The sequence below is a fragment of the Balaenoptera ricei genome, chromosome X (assembly GCF_028023285.1).
Source record: "Balaenoptera ricei isolate mBalRic1 chromosome X, mBalRic1.hap2, whole genome shotgun sequence".
Taxonomy (NCBI): Eukaryota; Metazoa; Chordata; class Mammalia; order Artiodactyla; family Balaenopteridae; genus Balaenoptera; species Balaenoptera ricei.
The window spans coordinates 54,373,126-54,392,493 of record NC_082660.1 but is presented as its reverse complement, the minus strand read 5'-3'; the positions used below and the strand labels follow the sequence as shown (position 1 = coordinate 54,392,493).

At 41.0% G+C, this 19,368-nt stretch overlaps 1 pseudogene; it reads right to left on the bottom strand.

The window, feature by feature from the left end:
• Positions 1-945: 945 nt before the first annotated feature.
• Positions 946-19,368, bottom strand: part of LOC132357075 (glutathione peroxidase 1-like) — a 110,556-nt pseudogene continuing 92,133 nt past the window's right edge.

Sequence of the window (19,368 nt, the reverse complement as noted above, 5' to 3'; positions counted from 1 at the left end):
GGCTGTATCAATTTACATTCCCACCAAGAGTGCAAGAGTGTTCCCTTTTCTCCACACCCTCTCCAGCATTTATTGTTTCTAGATATTTTGATGATGGCCATTCTGACAGATGTGAAATGATATCTCATTGTAGTTTTGGTTTGCATTTCTCTAATGATTAATGATGTTGAGCATTCTTTCATGTGTTTGTTGGCAATCAGTATATCTTCTTTGGAGAAATGTCTATTTAGGTCTTCCGCCCATTTTTGGATTGGGTTGTTTGTTTTTTTGTTCTTGAGCTGCATGAGCTGCTTGTAAATTTTCGAGATTAATCCTTTGTCAGTTGCTTCATTTGCAAATAGTTTCTCCAATTCTGAGGGCTGTCTTTTGGTCTTGTTTATGGTTTCCTTTGCTATGCAAAAGCTTTTAAGCTTCATTAGGTCCCATTTGTTTATTTTTGTTTTTATTTCCATTTCTGTAGGAGCTGGGTCAAAAAGGATCTTACTGTGATTTATATCATAGTGTATTCTGCCTCTGTTTTCCTCTAAGAGTTTGATAGTGTCTGGTCTTACATTCAGGTTTTTAATCCATTTTTTTTTGGCTTTGATGGAATGAAACAGTATCCTCCCATCCATTTATTATAGGATGAATGACTACCAGATTCTCTAGAGTTGGGCTGAAGAGGGAAAATAGAACAGGATTTCATGAGATGCCTGAGAGGAAGTAGTGATCAAAGGGGAGCTAACCCAATTTTCCTCTGCTTTCACCAGGCTATCACTGAAATACTTCATAGTTGACCCTCTGTCCTGTCTTTTTTCCCCCCCCCCCCCAGACACTCAGCACTTTATTAGTGAGGGGCTGTGGTCTGGGAAAGGGGAGGCTGGGATGGACCAGCGCCCATCTCGGGGGATTTTCCCGGACATCAGGCGTTCCTGCACGCAGGTTTAGAGGAAACACCTTCACGGATCAAATCCCCAGAGGGCAGCGCTGTGACTGCCAAGCAGCAGGGGTAGGAGGGGCGCCCGGGGCACAGCGGGGCCCCTGGGGCAGCAGGGCCTCGATGGCAGGCTCGAGGTCGAGGGTCAGAAAGCGGCGGCTGTACGTGTGCACGGCACGCCTTCCGGGCCCACCAGGAGCTTCTGGAAGTTCCAGGGGACGTCGCTGCGACACGCCGGAGACCAGGTGAGGAGCTCGGGGTCGGTCACGAGGGCAGGGGCGTCGGCACTGGGCGTGCGCAGCACCTCGCGGAGGCGAAGAGCGGGTGCGCCTGCGTGCTGTTCCCCTTGCCCTTGGCCGGGAGCCTGAGCTCGGGCTCGAACCCGCCGTCTGGTCGGACGTACCTGAGGCCCTTCAGGATCTCCTCATTCTTGGCATTTTCCTGTTGCCCAAACTGCTTGCTCGGGAAGCCGAGCGCGACCAGGCCCGGGGCCCCCGAGGTGCCGCCGCTGCAGCTCATTCATCTGGGTGTGGTCCCGGGCCGTCTTGCCTCCGAGCGACGCCATGTTCTCAGTGAGCAGTGCCTTGGCCCGCAGGGAGCCCAGGCTCACGGCTTCCCCACCGGCCAGCGGGCGCGCAGAGGAGGGGACACGGAGCACCGAGCCGCGCACGTGGCCAGGGTGTGTCGGGAAGGGGAGAGCCGCGGGCTCGAGAGCCCGTCTGTCTTAACAATCCTTTTGCAGCTAGGCTCTGCGCGTGGAATAGTATCCAGTGACCTCAGTCATCTATGGGTTACAAGAGTGCTTTTCGAAAATCCCAATTGCCTGGAATCTTGTTGAAATGCAGACTCTAATTGAGGAGGTCTGGGTGCAGCCTGAGCTTCCTAACGAGTTCCCGGTGATGCTGAGGCCGCTGGGTGACAAAAGCTTAGATAATCTCTTTCAGAGTAAAATGTCATTGCCACAAACCATAACCCTGTCACTATTGAAGCATTAAAAGAGACTCAAGGCTCTGCAAGCCTCCAGGTTAAGTAGTTTCAGAGCACGTCAGGATCAGAGCAGGACAGAAAAGGGCAGGAAATGGATATGGGCTGGTTAGTGGGAAATTTCTGCAGCTCGTCAGCCCTTAAAATAAAAGCTTCAAACTGGATTGAGAATTCTCATCCTCTTTGTAGAAATGCGTGACCGTTCAAAAACATGTCATCCCTAAGGACAGAGTGGGGATAAGGCCACTCTTGACATGGTCTGTTGGACACTCCGACCGAGAGTCGAGGTCAGGTGTAACAGGAAGCAAACAACAGGTGGTGGCCACCTCAGGCTAGTCCCCTTCTCTGCCTATATTGGCTTCGGACACCACACAGAGAATCGGACCGCAAACTCCCACTTCACCCGACAGGTCTTTTTAAGGACCCTGGGCAAGTATGTATTGGTTCAGACACTATTCTAAATAAAAGGGCTGGGTTTTCCAAATAAATTCCTGCCTTCTTTTCCAAGGAGCAGCTTCATGTCTAAGAAAACGTAAGTAGGAGAGAATGGTTTCCACACACTAAGACCTACTCCAGATGCATTGAAAACTCAGCGAAAGAAGCCAGGGCAAACTGATCATGGGAAACACATAGGACATTTGGATCAGAATGTTAGCCTTCGAGTTCATCCTCTACAAAGCCATAGAATGCAAACTGCTGAGGCTTCGCACATCCAGCTTAAAGGGAAAAAGGATTCTCTGACCTCATTGCCTCAGAAAAGCTCAATAGGTCACATTTCCGGCTTGGGCCACCAAGCCCTCCTTTGGCTTTTCCTTCCTATGCATAAAATTTCAGAAGTCACTGTGTGGCTGAATTTCCTTCGGTAACAGAAAAAACAGTCATTATTGTTGAATGCAAGGAACTGATCTGACCTAGAGTCAATGATTTCTTCCTGCAAGTGACAAAGCCTGTTTCCTCCAGCTGATAATGAAACCCTGGAAAGGCACTGAACATGCATTTTCAAAAGCAAGTCATCCATGGCAAGGATGCAGTCCTGTACCGTTTTCAATCAAAATTTGAAGAATCGTATTTTAAAACAATTTTTTCTATTGTGGTAAAACGTATGTAACATAAAATTCACCATTTTAACCATTTTTTTAAATGTCTGAACCATTTATATTAACATATTTCCATACATATTTCCATACAAATACAAGTATAAGATTTTTAGAAATTTCATGTAATGTCTGAAACATTTATATTAACATATTTCCATACAAATAACCCAATGAAAGTTTAGTATTAGTTGTTTTGTTTGTTTTTTTATACTACAGGTTCTTATTAGGCATCAATTTTATACACATCAGTGTATACATGTCAATCCCAATTGCCCAATTCAGCACACCACCATCCCCACCTCACCACAGTTTTCCCCCCTTGGTGTCCATATGTCCATTCTCTACATCTGTGTCTCAACTTCTGCCCTGCAAACAAGCTCATCTGTACCATTTTTCTAGGTTCCACATACATGCATTAATATACGATATTTGTTTTTCTCTTTCTGACTTACTTCACTCTGTATGACAGTCTCTAGATCCATCCACGTCTCAACAAATGACTCAATTTCGTTCCTTTTTATGGCTGAGTAATATTCCATTGTATATATGTACCACTTCTTCTTTATCCATTTGTCCGTTGATGGGCATTTAGGTTGCTTCCATGACCTGGCTATTGTAAATAGTGCTGCAATGAACATTCGGGTGCATGTGTCTTTTTGAATTACGGTTTTCTCTGGGTATATGCCCAGGAGTGGGATTGCTGGGTCATATGGTAATTCTATTTTTAGTTTTTTAAGGAACCTCCATATTGTTCTCCATAGTGGCTGTATCAATTTACATTCTCACCAACAGTGCAAGAGGGTTCCCTTTTCTCCACACCCTCTCCAGCATTTGTTGTTTGTAGATTTTCTGATGATGCCCATTCTAACAGGAGTGAGGTGATAACTCATTGTAGTTCTGATTTGCATTTCTCTAATAATTAGTGATGTTGAGCATCTTTTCATGTGCTTCGTGGCCGTCTGTATGTCTTCTTTGGAGAAATGTCTATTTAGGTCTTCTGCCCATTTTTGGATTGGGGTGTTTGTTTCTTTAATATTGAGCTGAATGAGCTGTTTATATATTTTGGAGATTAATCCTTTGTCTGTTGATTCATTTGCAAATATTTTCTCCCATTCTGAGGGTTGTCTTTTCGTCTTGTTTATGGTTTCCTTTGCTGTGCAAAAGCTTTGAAGTTTCATTAGGTCCCACTTGTTTATTTTTGTTTTTATTTCCATTACTCTAGGAGGTGGATCAAAAAAGATCTTGTTGTGATTTATGTCAAAGAGTGTTCTTCCTATGTTTTCCTCTAAGAGTTTTATAGTGTCCAGTCTTATATTTAGGTCTCTAATCCATTTTGAGTTTATTTTTGTGTATGGTGTTAGGGAGTATTCTAATTTCATTCTTTTACATATAGCTGTCCAGTTTTCCCAGCATCACTTATTGAAGAGACTGTCTTTTCTCCATTGTATATCTTTGCCTCCTTTGTCATAGATTAGTTGACCATAGGTGCGTGGGTTAATCTCTGGGCTTTCTATCTTGTTCCATTGATCTGTGTTTCTGTTTTTGTGCCAGTACCATATTGTCTTGATTACTGTAGCTTTGTAGTATAGTCTGAAGTCAGGGAGTCTGATTCCTCCAGCTCCATTTTTTTGCCTCAAGACTGCTTTGGCTATTCGGGGTCTTTTGTGTCTCCATACAAATTTTAAGATGATTTGTTCTAGCTCCGTAAAAACTGCCATTGGTAATTTGATAGGGATTTCATTGAATCTGTAGATTGCTTTGGGTAGTATACTCATTTTCACAATGTTGATTCTTCCAATCCAAGAACATGGTATATCTCTCCATCTCTTGGTATCATCTTTAATTTCTTTCATCAGTGTCTTATAGTTTTCTGCATACAGGTCTTTTGTCTCCTTAGGTAGGTTTATTCCTAGGTATTTTATTCTTTTTGTTGCAATGGTAAATGGGAGTGTTTCCATAATTTCTCTTTCAGATTTTTCATCATTAGTGTATAGGAATGCAAGAGATTTCTGTGCATTAACTTTGTATCCTGCAACTTTACCAAATTCATTAATTAGCTCTAGCAGTTTTCTGGTGGCAGTTTTAGGATTCTCTATGTATAGTATCATGTCATCCGCAAACAGTGACAGTTTTACTTCTTCTTTTCTAATTTGTATTCCTTTTATTTCTTTTTCTTCTCTGATTGCCGTGGCTAGGACTTCCAGAACTATGTTTAATAATAGTGGTGAGAGTGGACATCCTTGTCTCTTTGCTGATCTTAGAGGAAATGCTTTCAGTTTTTCACCATTGAGAATGATGTTTGCTGTGGGTTTGTCATATATGGCCTTTATTATGTTGAGGTAGGTTCCCTCTATGCCCACTTTCTGGAGAGTTTTTATCAGAAATGGGTGTTGAATTTTGTCAAAAGCTTTTTCTGCATCTATTGAGATGATCATATGGTTTTTATTCTTCAATTTGTTAATATGGTGTATCACATTGATTGATTTGCGTATATTGAAGAATCCTTGCATCCCTGGGTTAAATCCCACTTGATCGTGGTGTATGATCCTTTTAATGTGTTGTTGGATTCTATTTGCTAGTATCTTGTTGAGGATTTTTGCATCTATATTCATCAGTGATATTGGTCTGTAATTTTCTTTTTTTGTAGTGTCTTTGTCTGGTTTTGGTATCAGGGTGATGGTGGCCTCATAGAATGAGTTTGGGATTGTTCCTTCCTCTGCAATTTTTTGGAAGAGTTTGAGAAGGATGGGTGTTAGCTCTTCTCTAATTGTTTGATAGAATTCACCTGTGAAGCCATCTGGTCCTGGACTTCTGTTTGTTGGAAGATTTTTTTTTTTTGGAAGATTTTTAATCACAGTTTCAATTTCATTACTTGTGATTGGTCTGTTCATATTTTCTGTTTCTTCCTGGTTCAGTCTTGGAAGGTTATACCTTTCTAAGAATTTGTCCATTTCTTCCAGGTTGTCCATTTTATTGGCATAAAGTTGCTTGTAGTAGTCTCTTAGGATGCTTTGCATTTCTGCGGTGTCTGTTGTAACTTCTCCTTTTTCATTTCTGATTTTATTGATTTGAGTCCTCTCCCTCTTTTTCTTGATGTGTCTGGCTAATGTCTTATCAATTTTGTTTATCTTCTCAAAGAACCAACTTTTAGTTTTATTGATCTTTGCTCTTGTTTTCTTTGTTTCTATTTCATTTATTTCTGCTCTGATCTTTATGATTTCTTTCCTTCTGCTAACTTTGGGTTTTGTTTGTTCTTCTTTCTCTAGTTTCTTTAGGTGTAAGGTTAGGTTGTTTACTTGAGACTTTTCTTGTTTCTTTAGGTAGGATTGTATAGCTATAAACTTCCCTCTTAGAACTGCTTTTGCTGCATCCCATAGGTTTTGGGTCATCGTGTTTTCATTGTCATTTGTCTCTAGGTATTTTTTTATTTCCTCTTTGATTTCTTCAGTGATCTCTTGGTTATTTAGTAACGTATTGTTTAGCCTCCATGTGTTTGTCTTTTTTACGTTTTTTTCCCTGTAATTCATTTCTAATCTCATAGTGTTGTGGTCAGAAAAGATGCTTGAAATGATTTCAATTTTCTTAAATTTACTGAGGCTTGATTTGTGACCCAAGATGTGATCTATCCTGGAGAATGTTCTGTGCGCACTTGAGAAGAACGTGTAATCTGCTGTTTTTGGATGGAATGTCCTATATATATCAATTAAATCTATCTGGTCTATTGTGTCATTTAAAGCTTCTGTTTCCTTATTTATTTTCATTTTGGATGATCTGTCCATTGGTGTAAGTGAGGTGTTAAAGTCCGCCACTATTATTGTGTTCCTGTCGATTTCCTCTTTTATAGCTGTTAGCAGTTGCCTTATGTATTGAGGTGCTCCTATGTTGAGTGCATATGTATTTATAATTGTTATATCTTATTCTTGGATTGATCCCTGGATCATTATGTAGTGTCCTTCCTTGTCTCTTGTAACATTCTTTATTTTAAAGTCTATTTTATCTGATATGAGTATAGCTACTCCAGCTTTCTTTTGATTTCCATTTGCATGGGATATCTTTTTCCATCCCCTCACTTTCAGTCTGTATGTGTCCCTAGGTCTAAAGTGGGTCTCTTGTAGACAGCATATATATGGGTCTTGTTTTTGTATCCATTCAGCCAGTCTATGTCTTTTGGTTGGGGCATTTAATCCATTCACGTTTAAGGTAATTATCGATATGTATGTTCCTATGACCATTTTCTTAATTGTTTTGGGTTTGTTTTGGTAGGTCCTTTTCTTCTCTTGTGTGTTCCACTTAGAGAAGTTCCTTTAGCATTTGTTGTAGAGCTGGTTTGGTGGTGCTGAATTCTCTTAGCTTTTGCTTGTCTGTAAAGCTTTTGATTTCTCCATCAAATCTAAATGAGATCCTTGCCGGGTAGATTAATCTTGGTTGTAGGTTCTTCCCTTTCATCACTTTAAGTATATCATGCCACTCCCTTCTGGCTTGTAGAGTTTCTGCTGAGAAATCAGCTGTTAACCTTATGGGAGTTCCCTTGTATGTTATTTGTCGTTTTTCCCTTGCTGCTTTCAATAATTTTTCTTTGTCTTTAATTTTTGCCATTTTGATTACTATGTGTCTCGGCGTGTTTCTCCTTGGGTTTATTCTGTATGGGACTCTCTGCGCTTCCTGGACTTGAGTGGCTATTTCCTTTCCCATGTTAGGGAAGTTTTCTACTATAATCTCTTCAAATATTTTCTCTGGTCCTTTCTCTCTCTCTTCTCCTTCTGGGACCCCTATAATGCGAATGTTGTTGCGTTTAATGTTGTCCCAGAGGTCTCTTAGGCTGTCTTCATTTCTTTTCATTCTTTTTTCTTTAGTCTGTTCCTCAGCAGTGAATTCCACCATTCTGTCTTCCAGGTCACTTATCCGTTCTTCTGCCTCAGTTATTCTGCTATTGATTCCTTCTAGTGTAGTTTTCATTTCAGTTATTGTATTGGTCATCTCTGTTTGTTTGTTCTTTAACTCTTCTAGGTCTTTGTTAATCATTTCTTGCATCTTCTCAATCTTTGCCTCCATTCTTATTCCGAGGTCCTGGATCATCTTCACTATCATTATTCTGAATTCTTTTTCTGGAAGGTTGCCTATCTCCACTTCCTTTAGTTGTTTTTCTGGGGTTTTTTCTTGTTCCTTCATCTGGTACATAGCCCTCTGCCTTTTCATCTTGTCTATCTTTCTGTAACTGTGGTTTTTGGTCCACAGGCTGCAGGATTGTAGTTTTTCTTGATTCTGCTGTCTGCCCTCTGGTGGTTGAGACTATCTAAGAGGCTTGATGGGAGGCTCTGGTGGTGGGTAGAGCTGACTGTTGCTGTGGTGGTCAGAGCTCAGTAAAACTTTAATCCACTTGACTGTTGATGGGTGGGGCTAGCTTCTCTCCCTGTTGGTTGTTTTGCCTGAGGCAACCCAAAACTGGAGCCTACCTGGGCTCTTTGGTGGGGTTAATGGCAGACTCTGGGAGGGCTCACACCAAGGAGCACTTCCCAGAACCTCCGCTGCCAGTGTCCTTGTCCCCACGGTGAAACACAGCCACCCCCCGCCTCTGCAGGAGACCCCCCCAACACCAGCAGGTAGGTCTGGTTCAGTCTCCCCCAGGGTCACTGCTCCTTCCCCTGGGTCCCGATGCACACACTACTTTGTGTGTGCCCTCCAAGAGTGGGGTCTCTGTTTCCCCCAGTCCTGTCGAAGTCCTGCAATCAATTCCCACTAGGCTTCAAAGTCTGATTCTCTAGGTATTCCTCCTCCCGTTGCCGGACCCCCAGGTTGGGAAGCCTGACATGGGGCTCAGAACCTTTACTCCAGTGGGTGGACTTCTGTGGTATAAGTGTTTGCCAGTCTGTGAGTCACCCACCCAGCAGTTATGGGATTTGATTTTACTCTGATTGTGCCCCTCCTACCGTCTCACTGTGGCTTCTCCTCTGTCCTTGGACGTGGGGTATCCTCCTTGGTGAAGTCCAGGGTCTTCCTGTCAATGATTGTCCAGCAGCCAGTTGTGATTCTGGTGCTCTCGCAAGAGGGAGTGAGAGCATGTCCTTCTACTCCGCCATCTTGGTTAATCCTGAAAGTGAGAAGTTTATACTACCTAGCTAGTGTACCTCACTCCTTTGAATGCCCTTTTATGTTGAATGGATTGTATGCAAATTCAATTTAGATTCTTTCATCCCAAGCTTCTGCAGTTTTCCATTTTGCAATTTATTTATTATTCCCTGAAATCTCATAATAACAGGTTAAACCCAAGCTCTTGTAGGGTTTGTGCCAAGATGAGAATTTTTTTTTAAATCATATCTAAATTACTTCTTGAAATAATGTTCCTATCTGCCTCCAAGCTGCTGTCAAGGCTGAGGCCAAAAGTTGTGCTAAGAACAGAGCAAACTGAGCCAGGGGTCTCCAGGGAAATAATAGGGTAGAAACCAACTCTGGGGAGAGCCCTTTGTAGATATCATCATATTTCATATTTTCCCCTAATTGGTATAGGTATTACCTTTACAAAGTATATTTTCTAATCAGATATGATTCTACAGGGGTTGGAGATTCTACAGCCTTTGGCTGTCATCTGAACTTCTATTATGATGAAAATGAAATATGAGGGAAACATCTCAGTTTTCTTAGACTAAGTAACCTGACCCTTAATATAAAATTTTGTCATTCATTTATTTAGCAAACAATCTCTGAATGCCTGCTAAATTACGGGCACTAAATATAAACATGCATAAAAAACATCTTCCCTACCCTTCAGAAAATCAGCCTCTGATAGGAGTGATAACCATAAAAATAGATTATTACAGCACAAAGTTACAGGAGGTATTATTGTCCAAAGGTGGATTAGTGATACTTTGAGGGTCAGTGGTATATTGTCCTTTTAATATTCATTTGTTTATTTATTCTTCATTCACTCAGCAAATCTTTACCAAGTAACCACAATTTGCAATGTGCTATTAATTGCTCAGGGGTACACAAAAAATGAATTGGATAAAACAGTGTGCACAGAAACCTTTTGTCAATTTTATTGACGTATGAGAGAGACAACACACATGCTAGATATTTCCTGTTGCTCCCCCACCAGACCTATGATCTCTTTTCACTCTGTTCTGTGACCCACAAAGTCTTAGTAGACTTCATCATTGATTAATTTTCCTCCAAAATGTGTTTTGTATAGGCAAAACACTATACCATTTGAATTCCTTGATCAGTAATCTTTATAGCACAGTGAAATTATATGTATTTTTGTATTTTATTATTTACTTAAATTATGTCCACAGTCTTTTCTATATATATCACAATAAAGACATTTTGTTTAATTTATCAGGTTTTTTCCCCAGTGTTAAAATTTTCAAATTATACCTTCTGCACTCTGACTTGTTGTTGTTGTTGTTGAGGTTTTCTCTACTGAGTCCATTTTTTAAAAAATCTGGATAAATTTTGTGGATAAAAATCTCTTTAAGATAATATAATCTTTTTGTCAAATTTTAATCAATAAGTTTACGTATATTTGTTGTTATCAATATTACTTTATGTTCACTATCTCTACCTGCAATATTTAGTTGTGATTTCATTACCTAAAAATAAAGTCAATGCTTTTAGAGGTTGTTCAATTTTAGAAGAACTTTTAATTTTACCTCAGCAGGATTAAAATGGTAATGTCAAAGTGATGAGGTCAAAATATTTTGCTTTATGTTGTGTACCTCCTTGGATTTACACATCTTTAAAAAGCATTTAGCACAATATATTGAGATTCATGTCTGCCTCCCTCAGGAAAAGTGAGCTCCTTGAAGGAAGAAATAAGTATTATTCACCACCGGGAAGCCAACGCCTTGCTCAGCCTGCCCCAGACAGTGTTGAGTAAATGTAGGTTGATTGTAGAGTCATAAATGTTTTGGTTTTCTTTATACACTCTTCTGTATGTATGGCTTTCCAGGTGTTTCATCTAAAGAACTAACCAGTGTAGTGTTGTCAACATTCTTAGATGCAGGGAATCCTAAAGTACAGTCCCAGTGTCCACTTACTTTGGTTAACTCTGTTCCTACTCTTGTCGCAATTCATGCTCATTTGTCCACACACTTTCCCAAGTCCTGACCATCAGGTGAAAACACTGAGTTTCACACACCAGTCCTGACCTCAGATCTATCACTCCTGGGGCTAGATTCTAGCCAGCCAGGATCTGCAACAGGAGCTGAGAGCAAATGGGTTAAAGAGGAGGTGAGAAGTGGGAGTCAGGGAGGAAGGAAGGGAAGAAACGCTGTGCTAGCATATATTCATCAGTCTGTTTACTAAAAGCTCCATGGAGGCAGCAAATTCATCTATTTTATTCATTATTATGTACCCAGCTCCTAGAACATTGTCTGGCACATAGTAGGAGCTCAATAAACATTTTTAATGAATGGGAGACCTAATAAAGGACACTCCGATTTACTGAAAACCACTATTTGACAGGTTTGGTACTAATCACTTTCACTCATGATCTCATTTTAAATGTGATCCTCAAGCCATCTTAGTGAGGTAGGTGGTATCACTCCTGTTTCACGAGAAAGAAACAGGGCCCTCACTACTACATACTGGCTGTTAGTAACTCTTCACAGATTAGGCATCACGGAGTGAAAGATTTGTCAGAGCAAAAGGTAACTTAGAGATGATCTAACAACCCTCTCATTTTACTGATAAAGAAAATAACCCCCGGATAGCTGAAGTGACTTTGCCAAGGTCTCACAGGGGTTAGGGTTAGCAGCTGGACCTGAACTCAGATGTCCCACCTCAGTCACGGACCTCTCTGCTCTGCTTTGATGCCTCTTGCTTGTTCCTCTCACTACCACATATAGAGAGGACATGTAACCATCAGGCATAAAGTTGTTCAACTCAAAAGAGCTAATTTCAAGTGTTCTTTAAATCATGTTCCATAATTACCCACCATACCACCTTCTGACCCTCATCAACTCCATGAATTTTGTCTACCCTGGGTGGCCTTGTGTGCAGCTCTTGGCCCTTTTAGCCCCTAGCCTTGTATATGCCCTGAAAACTGTGGGACTTTTACACTTGGCAAAGGAAAATTTACCAAAGAACAGAACATGCTCTTTTTCTCGTTTTAACTTGACTCCGTTGTTCACCAAATACATTTTTCTTTCTATGAAGTATAACTGAACAGTTTCTGACAGGATTTAACATTGAAACCAGTAATATAACGATCTCTCTTTGTCCCTGTACCCTGATGGTGTGTCAAATAAGGTTAATACAGATTGCTAAAAGCATGACCACATCATTAGATAATTCCTCAGGTTAGCTCTTTGCATCCATGCATGTTGCAGACACCAGAATCAACAAGAGCAATGGAGATCAGGAAGCAAAGAAGGGGAAATGCAAATATAAACCTGTGCTTCTGACGGACACCAGTTCTTGCTACTCCAGAGGGCTGGAGTCTGGATTCCAGAGTGTGAGGCGGGTATCACACACTATCTACCTCATTTCCTGGGCGCTCCCCTGCTTTGCATCTCAAGTAAACACTTCCCTATTGCTCTCACTTAATTGCTTCTATATTGATCTAAGAAAGTGGGATGATTTTTCATTCAGAACTGTATAGTTTGATTGTACTTATGATGCATAACATGAGCTAAGTGTTTTACCAAGCAAATGAGACAGTAAGTAGATGCAACAAACATTGGTTTACGGTAAATTCACACCCACTTCACGTCTTGGGTGAACTGTTGCAAGAGTCTCCTAACCAGTTTCCCTGCTTCCCCCCACCTCCATAGCATCATCTCAGAGTGATACTTCTAGAATATAAATCTCATCATGTCACTCCCCTGTGTAAAACCTTTGAATGTTACTTTTTGAGTGAAGTACCAACTCATCAGCATGGTAGGTAGACAAGTGCTTGACAATCTGGCCCCAACCTACGAACCTGATCTTTTCCACCTCACACCAGATTGCCTCTTCTCCAACATTTGATGATTTATTTCTCAACAAGACAGCCTGTTACTTTGCAAATATTACTCTTGTGCCTTTTCTCTGCCTCATGATCTCTTAATTGTACTTCAAGACCCAGTATAGAGGCCCCATCCCCCGAAAATCATCGAGACCTTTCAAGGTAGACCTAGCCATACCCTTCTTTCATTAGAGCACTGATCACACTGAAATGTAGTTATCTGATCACTTATCCATCTACCCCACTGGGCTGTGAGTTCTTCAAGTCAGAAGACTATGTCTTATACTTACCTATCACCCCAGTAATTAGCACAATGCCTGGCAAAATAATGATTCTATAAAAATACTCATCAAATGAACACTTACTCTGTTCAAAGCAGTGGGCTAAGTGCTATGAGGAGTACAAAGATAGATTATTCGACGTCTGCTCTTAAGAAACTTGCCCTTCATTAGGACAACTATTATCCACACTAATTTGTAGAGGTTTCGCACAAATACATTTTGTGACAAACTTTGATGGCACCCAGCTGGAATTGAATTACATCAATGGTTATTGTGTCTTTCACCTGATCACTCTTTGGCACTCCTTGAGAACTTTTACAAATTGTCCTCTCTATACATTCATTAGGCAAAGCACTACGTGTGTTCCAACCAACACAAAACCACATTTTGATGCTGATTGATTTTTCTCTGTACTACTTTCCTGAAGCATATGTATTCTCAGTTGAAACAAAATTAAATGTACACACTGATCAAAAGTTGACATAGGGGCTTCCCTGGTGGCGCAGTGGTTGAGAGTCTGCCTGCCAATGCAGGGGACACGGGTTCGAGCCCTGGTCTGGGAAGATCCCACATGCCGCGGAGCGGCTGGGCCCGTGAGCCACAATTACTGAGCCTGTGCGTCTGGAGCCTGTGCTCCGCAACAAGAGAGGCCGCGATAGTGAGAGGCCCGCGCACCGCGATGAAGAGTGGCCCCCGCTTGCCACAACTGGAGAAAGCCCTCGCAGAGAAACGAAGACACAAGATAGTCATAAATAAATAAATAAATAAATAAAATTTAAAAAAAAAAAGTTGACATAACAATCTGAGATGGGTTTGGGGTACATCAGGATGACAAGACACACCAAATAGGCAATGCTGACTTATCCAGGTAGTTATCATATGCATATTGTTTTTAACCTAGGAATGCATCCTGTAGACACTATAATTAACATGTTACCAGAAAGGTCTAAAATATCAAGAAAAAAGAAACAAGAAGATCAAGGAAGACTGCACAGAGAAGAGAATGTCTGAACCTGATGGGAAAATGGAACTTACTTTTAAATCCTATAAATAACCCATAAATTTTATTTGAGTCACTTTTTGGTATTTCAATAAGGTAATTATTAAAGAATATTTCACCTGGAGCAATCTGGTAACTAAATGCATGTAAAACAAATGGAGAGTCAACCCAGAGATGTAATTAAATAGCATGTGAAAGAATCTTTTGAGCAGCCCAAGGCTGGTCACAAGGGGTTTTACCTTAGAGTTGGGTTCTGCACATGATAAGATAAAAATCACAAGATCGATCCCAGTTGAGGGTAATAAAGGTGAACAATAAAAATGTTTTCAGAGCAGAAAACATTTCCTCCCCAAAACCCATAACCCCAGTCTAACCACGAGCAAACATCAGTCAAACTCAAATGAGGGGCATTCTACCTAACCAGTACTCCTCAAACTGTCAAGGTCATCAAAAACAATGAAAGTCTTACAACTAAATATGACATGGGATCCTGGGACAGAACAAGGATATTAGGGAAAAGCTAGTGAAATCCAAATAAAGTGTAGAGCTGAGTTAATATAGTAATTAATGGCTAATAGTAATGTACTGATGTTGGTTTCTTAGTTGTGACAAGTGTACCACAGTGATGTAAGATGTTAACAATCAGGGAAACTGGATGAAGAGTTTACAGGAACTCTGTCATCTTTGCAACATCTCTGTAAATCGAAAACTATTGTAAAAAAATTTTTAAGTTTGTTAAGAAGCAAATTGCCACAATTCTTATTGAAACTGGCTCAGTGATGTAATCAACTTCCAGGAGACAGCTTTGCAAGGGAGATAAATAGTAATGGACTAGCCAAAAATCACAAGTTCAAATCCATCCTGGGACCTTAACAGTTGACTGACTTTAATACTCTATGAGGGGCTTCCCTGGTGGTGTAGTGGTTAAGAATCTGCCTGCCAATGCAGGGGACACGGGTTCGAGCCCTGGTCCGGGAAGATCCCACATGCCTTGGAGAAACTAAGCCCGTGTGCCACAACTACTGAGCCTGCGCTCTAGAGCCCATGAGCCCCAACTACTGAGCCCTCGAGCCTAGAGCCCATGCTCCACCACAAGAGAAGCCACCCCAAGGAGAAGCCCGTGCACCACAACAAAGAGTAGCCCCCGCTCGCCGCAAATAGAGAAAACCCGTGCGCAGCAACGAAGACACAACGCAGCCAAAAATAAATAAATAAATAAAATAAATAAAAAAAAAAACTCTATGAGCCTCCAGTTTCTCCTACATAAAACGGGATTGGCAATATTTGTTTTGCCTACCTACTTCAAAAGAAAGGGAAAAAAGAGAAAGAAATATATGTTGAGTGTCAATTCTGTGCCTGGCAGGCAGCTTACATACCTATATCTTCTTGAATCCTCACAGTGACAGCAGGCAATGTAAAGACCATTTTGCAGACTAAGGAGGCTCAAAGAGGCTAAGTAACTTGCCTAAGGTCGTATTATTAGGAAGTGTTAAAGTCAGATTTTGTACACAGTTTCTCTATCTCCTAAGTTGTTCCCTGTTGCGTTCCTTCCTCCAGGCTGCCTCCCATGGAATACAAACACAAATGCTTTGGAAACTGCCACACAACTCTACAGTCTTGCATGAACACTGCTTCCAACACAAATGTCTGAGAGCCCAATTGACTGTCTAAACACAAATGTGGGAAAGGGTCTCACCACTTGCTAGTACTGAAAAAGCTGCTCCCCAATTGGGCAAGGGGTCCTTGGGCAGCCTTCCAAGGCACCATGAGTCTGTGCCTCCTGTGAGCACTCATGTTCCTCTTTCTCCGTCTTTGGGGGCTGCCCTAGGGGATGCTCAGCCTGCCTTTTAGCAGCTCCACAGACTTCTTCTTTCTGCTGCACAGTGCTTTATACCCGGGGTGTCCAGGGCAGGAGCCAGAGAGGCGTATTGGTAATGTGATGCGATAATAGTGTATCAAATTCCACACGCCACTTCTACCAAAAGGAATTTAATTAAGCACAAAAGTGGATTACTGCAATGAAATGCACGTGTGTTCTTTAAAGTCATGCGTGCCTTTGGGTATTTGGAAAATACCCTAAATGCATGTTATTACAGGAATCTTGTTATCAGCCAGAAAGAAGGCTTTAGATCCTAGGTATATGGTTTGAAATATGTGAGCATCTTGAAACTTTAGTGTTAATGTGTCAGTTTATCTGCATGAAATAAACTGCATTTTGTGCCCAGGCCAAGACATAATCTTTCCCCCTCACTAATCAAGATACAATGGACTTTTCTAGTTTAAAGTTTCAGCTTTGCTATCAAATCCAGACCAAGCTTTCCAAAGATCTAGACAGCTAAGAAAGTTGCTACTATTATTTTCACTTTAAAAATATATATATTTATTTATTTGGCTGTGCCAGGTCTTAGTTGCAGCATGCAGGATCTTCATTGCCGCATGTGGGCTCCTAGTTGTGGCATGCAGGATCTAGTTCCCTGACCAGGGATCGAACCCAGGCCCCCTGCATTGGAAGCATGGATTATTAACCACTGGACCACCAGGGAAATTCTTGTTTTCCCTTTTAATAAGAGTATTAACTGCCTTTGAATGCAAGCATTTATCATAGATTCATAAAAAATCGTGAAGTGTCTCATCCAGAGGGCTATTAAAGGCCATCTAACTCAATCCCTTCTTTTGTAAGTGAGGAAATTGAGGCCCAGAAGGGTAGCTTGCTCAGGATGGAACAGTGAGTCACTGGCAGGCTGAGCCCATAACTCAGGCTGGTGGCACACAGCTCACAAAAATATCTTATTTGCGACTAGGTGACCCATTAGATTGTTATATATGTGATCAAGTCTCTTTGAAAAGTCACACATCCAGTGGAGAACAAATAACATGAATCTAGCTGGGGGGAAACATGGAATGTACACCAAATGAGGAACATTTTAACTTAAAAAGGGGGAAGAAATTATATTCTCCAAAAATATCAGTGTCATAAAAGACAAAGAAAGGCTGAGCAACTGTTTGTGATGAAAGGAGACAACTAAATGCATGCCTAGACAGGACTGTACTAGAAGAAGAAGTGCTAAAAAGGACATTATTGTGTTAATTGATAATTGAAATATAGACCATAAACTGGATAAAAGTATGAGTCACAGTTAAACTTATTAAGGTTGATAACTGTGCTCATAAAAGCGAATATCCTAATTCCTAGGAAATGGACAGTGAAGTATTTAAGGATAAGTGAACATGACATGCAACTTACTCTCAATTTGATCAGAAAAAAATGTATATAGACAAACAGACAGATAGATAAAACAATTAAGGCAAAATATCAACAACAGATAAACCTGGATATAGGCTTTAAGAGTATTCTTTGCTCTATTTTTATGTTTGAACTTATTCCAAATAAAAAGTTAAAGAAAACTTAAGCCATGCAAATGATTACCACCAGCACCACAAAATTATAACCACTCTTCATTCAAGAGCAAAGGAGGGCATTTTAAGAACATCTCCAAAAATATAGAGTCATGACATCCTTCATGCCTATTTACTACAAAACCAAAATCTCAATAAATGAAAGCAATGAGTAGGGTCACCTCAGAAGGCCTCCCAACTTGGTGTTTATGTCTTGATTTTGGGCTGACACTACCCCTTCTGGGACTGCTGCCATTTGCCCATTTTGTTATGATCTTTCATGGTGAGAAAAAAAAACCTTTCTATTATCCTGAATATTGCAATGAGAAAATTGATACCTACTGATTACAGCAAAATAATTAACCCACATGTTTTCTCTTAAAAAAAACAAAAAGCTAAAGGGTAGATTTCTGGATATGAACAGGAAAATGGTCACATCAGGCCATGCTGAGGTTCTAATGAGGGAAGACAATAACCGTTTCCCTGGAGGCTTGAACAATCAGCTTCATGACAGAGCTTCATTTATAGTCATTATTTACACTGACCCAGAATAGCAATGGCAATGCCTGCTCATCCCAATGGAAAGCAAAGCCTCTTCTCTGAATTTGCCATCTGATTCTGGGCAGTACCTGTCAGTTGTCTGCTTCATGAGTCTATGCCGGTACTAACTGTCCACACAAACCATGTGGCATTGGTGTTCCCCAAAGATAAAAACAAATCCTGGCTACCACTCCATATTCTTGGTACTTAGAGAATGTTCTCTGTTAAACAGCAGGGTAGTTTTACTAAGTCATTCATGGATAAATTTATACCCAGTATATCTGGAGATATTGGCATGTGTTCTGTTCTGGAGAAGAACTAGATCCAAAGCCTGGGTCCTGCCCTCAGGAACCTTGTAATGGCACTGGAATCGCAAAGAACACGCAAGGCAACCACAATCAGCCTCACTGGCCATGGGCCATAGAGCCCAAATGTTCTATGTACAAAAAAGAGTTGTAAATGCAGTAATCCTGGCACAGAAGGCACTAGCATAGCAATGTTTCTGTCATATTGTTTAGTCACCAATGACTAGGTATGCCTAATCAAGCCAAATGTGCCATGCTCTCTTGCCTTCTGGTCTTTGTACGTCTTGTTCCTTCTGCCTAGAACATTCTCTCCCACCCCGCCCTCACCATCCAATATCCCACCTGCCACCACCACACCACCTCCCTTTCTTTGGTTAATTCCTACAGCTTCTAACTTGGAGGTTATCACCCTTGAAAAGCTTTCCTTGTCCCCTTCCTTCTTGGCCTGGATCCCGCCTGTGTTCTCCCATTAAATTAGCCTTTACCATGTTGCAAGGGGGACTCTAGAGTCAGACTGGGTTCAAATCCTGATCCCTCACCTACTAGCTTTGAGGCCTAAGTCAAGTTAGTCTCATGCATAACCCCTCTGTATCTCCTCTGGTTTATTATCTCATTTAAGCTCTAGCCAATTCTCTATGAGAGGTGTTGCCCTCACTTCACAGTTTAGGAAACTGAGTCTCAGGTTACATAACTCAACCAAAGTGACACAGCTGGGGAATGGAGAGCCAAAGCCAAGTCTAGAGGATATTTAAGACGTCAGTTTTAAGCATCATCAGGAACTTTCTCAGTCAAGTGGTACTAAAAGTTCTGCTACTGTCAGGGAGGAGTCTTGGCAAAAGGATTTGGGACTGCATCTCCAGAAGAGGTCAAGCAGAAGTGCCAAGAGATTGTGAGCTGAGACCCCCA